The sequence below is a fragment of the Limulus polyphemus genome, unplaced genomic scaffold (genome assembly GCF_000517525.1).
Source record: "Limulus polyphemus unplaced genomic scaffold, Limulus_polyphemus-2.1.2 Scaffold1125, whole genome shotgun sequence".
Classification (NCBI taxonomy): domain Eukaryota; kingdom Metazoa; phylum Arthropoda; class Merostomata; order Xiphosura; family Limulidae; genus Limulus; species Limulus polyphemus.
The window spans coordinates 217,859-221,363 of record NW_013666735.1 but is presented as its reverse complement, the minus strand read 5'-3'; the positions used below and the strand labels follow the sequence as shown (position 1 = coordinate 221,363).

At 34.9% G+C, this 3,505-nt stretch overlaps 1 protein-coding gene across 2 annotated transcripts in view; it reads right to left on the bottom strand.

Moving 5' to 3' along the window:
• LOC111086471 (glutamate receptor ionotropic, kainate 1-like) overlaps positions 1-2,504 on the bottom strand; it is a 40,321-nt gene extending 37,817 nt beyond the window's left edge. For both annotated transcript variants that reach the window (XM_022389446.1, XM_022389447.1), the window contains exon 1: positions 2,444-2,504. The gene's annotated coding sequence lies outside the window, so the exon portion shown is untranslated. The remainder of the gene's footprint in view (positions 1-2,443) is intronic.
• Between the last annotated feature and the right edge of the window lie 1,001 nt (positions 2,505-3,505).

Below are 3,505 nucleotides of genomic sequence, written 5' to 3'. Positions count from 1 at the left end.
CGGCGTAAGTATTCTTACTACGAGTAGGTGCCTGTGTACTTTAGTACGAATAAATTAACTAAAAATAAACGAACAGCACGCTACCTACTTGTTTACAAAGAATATATATATATATATATATATATATATTCGAACTAGTTAAACGTATGTACAACAAATTATTTAAACTATAGAAATCATATGCATATCATAAACATTGTATATAGTTCTCTCTTCTTGTCAAAAGTCCACTTAGGCCTATTCAGTTGCTTTAAAATTTCACTTGACAAGCTAAACTACTTTTCTCTATTTCTATCGCACTAGTATTCCGTGTATAATTCGTTTACAATTATAGCATGAGTTACCACAGTCGTATCCTTCTCTTCCAGTAATCATATGGTCCTCGTATTTCATATATCGACTATTTCTTTTGTCAAAGTGCACTCAGGCTGGTTCAATTACTTTAGAACTCGCTTTTAAGGGATAAACTATACTTCTTATCTCTCTTAAAACTGATAGTTTTACTCTAACGTACAAATCGTTAGGCCTTTCACTCCTCGGCAGTTAACCTTACGTTTAACTTGACTTTGGCCGAACGTCTACTTCCCGTGACTTTACTTTCTCGTCTGCTCTGTCTGTTTGCTGTGCCCACCATGGCCAAGTGGTTAGAGCGCTTGACTCACAATCTGGGAGTCGTGGGTTTGAATCTCCCGTCCCACCAAACATTCTCGCCCTTTCGGCCGTAGGGGCGTTATAATGAGGCTTTGAGAGAAATGAAGAAACTTCACACAGAGTATGTTTTTTTAGGTTCAAGATAAATAGTCATCTTATATTAATTTTCTATAATCCTGTGCTCTTTCTTTTTTTTTGCATTTTTAATAATAAAATATAAAATTGTATATTAGTTCGCAGATTTATTATTCCTTTACAAAAGAAGACGGGGGTTATATAATTATGTCAAACCAGTGTCATGATATAAAAGACTGTTTAGTGTAGGTGTTATTAATTTATTGATTTTGTGAGTGAATATTTCATGATTCTTTAGTTTTTTTTCATAACAAGTGAATTAACAGCAATTATTTTAAAATAAACGTGATGACAAGTTTAGTTACGTAACTCGGTAAGAATCGTATGTTGTGTTTATAATTAATTGATGTTGATGCTATTGAACGTCGCGTGAAATTTATTGATGTCGAGGGTATAGAGATTTCTAGAAGGCGAGCAAACGATTAAGTGATATCAGCGAAAACAGCAGACAGTTTGGTTTGATTTGAATTTCGCGCAAATGTACACGATGGCTATCTGCGCTAGTCGCCCCTAATTTAGCAGTGAAATCTAGAGGTAAGGCAGCTAGTCATCACCACCCAACGCCAACTCTTGGGCTACTCTTTTACCAAGGCATAGTGGGACTGAACGTCACTTTGTAACGCCCCCACGGCTGAAAGGGCGAGCAGGTTTCATGGGACGGAGATTCAAACCCGCGACCCACTGAAACAGATGGTCTTGTAAGGTTCACGAGTTATTATTTCGTTCGTGGAAACGAATCAAAGAACACATGATAATAAAAACTACAACCATAGGTTAAAATGGGGTTAACTGAGGAGCTGAAACTATACACACGATAATTTCAAAATGAAGAAAAACAGAGATGAGGGAAAAATCATCATAAAAACAAGAAAAGAGAGAGAGAGGGACGTTATAAAACAAATTCAGGTCAACAACAAAATAATTACGATAAATTAACAGTACATTTAAGACTACTGCAAGGTCATTGAATGAGCCAATAAAAAATTAGCGCTTTTAATTCATTGTTATAACATTCAAATTGCCCCCCAGTGACAAGGTGGTATGCCTTCGGACTTATATTGCTATAAACCAGATTTCGATACCCGTGGTGGGCTGAGCACAGATAGCTCTTAGTGTAGCTTTGTGCTTAATAACAAACACCAACACTACCATTCAATTGCAATACCGAGATAAAACTTAATATGAAAACTCGACTTACCATCAAGAGACAAAGCTAAATATCTGTGAGGATGAATGAAAATTAGAGTCAATGTTAAAAGAATCAGAAAGGGTTGAAAATTCGCCGGTGAAGCCATGTACACAAGTCTCAGTTAACGAAAGAAAGATGTTAATGTCGATTTACAGCATTTGCTAAACAACGCAGTATAGTCGGATATAGAATGCTCAACAAGTAGAAGTTATTTCATACGTCATTTCTTGTCTGAATAAAGAAACCTATAACTCATCATTGAAGTACTGTTAAATGACATTTTCTTTTCACAACCATCTTTTTTATTTCACTTCGCGTTAATCTCGTTCTTCGTACATGCTCGATAAATGACTCGTTTTAAGAAATGGTCCACAATATTGCACGAATGTTGAGACATGCAATGTTTTAAATCATTAAGAAATATCGGAATATAGAAGGAAACTGTTAAAGGAATTGATCTGTACCTACCATTTTTCCTCGACTTTCTTCTGAGAGCTATTCACAACCTATTGTGCTTCTTCAATGCTAGGAGTTTATTTTATTTTATACTTTCTAACATGCGTGGTTGACTGCTTCACGCATAAGTTCAATAATAACGTATTCGTATACGAAGCCTCATAAAATCTCTCAGCCAAAATATTTCAACTGATTCTTTGTCTTCTTTGACAGCATAATGAAAGTTGAGGCAACTTGGTAAACAATGTTAAATACACAAATAAAAGAATAGAAACGTAGACCGACAGAAAGAAAGACAAAAAAATGCATTATTACACAATTCACCAAACCAATTATATCTAAACACGTCAACTGTATACAACAGTATGTGTTCGTTATAGTTTGTATTGAAATATGTTATTTATATTCATTATTCACAGTACTATAAATAATAAGACGTTTATGTATTTATTTTTCACAACTTTCAACAAAAGATACACAGTGGTTTATTTGTGCATTACCGTCTGTAATTTTGAACTGATAAACTAGGGGGAAGGCAGCTGGTCAACAGCATTCACCGTCAACGTTTTTTGATCGAACAGCGAGATTTCATTATCACCAATGGTCCCAAGGGGCGGATTTTCGTTTTTTTTTTTCTTTGTAAAAATGGGTAACGAATCATGAACTCTCGAGCATGACAATAACTAGTTCACGTACGAGAAAATAAACACATTGAAGTACAAATGGCTATAATATAATATCAGCCAAACCCCACAACGTAAAATCTCTATAACATCAGCCAAGCCCCACAACGTAAAATCGCGATAACATCAGTCAAGTCCCACAACGTAAAATCACTATAATATAACATCAGCCAAGCCACACAAAGTAAAATCACTATAATATAACATCAGCCAAGCCACACAACGTAAAATCGCTATAATATAACATCAACCAGTACCATTTCAATCATTTTATAAACAGCTAAACTACAGTACCACTTCAATCTATTTTACAAACAACTAAACTACAGTACCACTTCAATCATTTTACAAACAGCTAAACTACAGAAACACTTCAATCATTTTACAAACA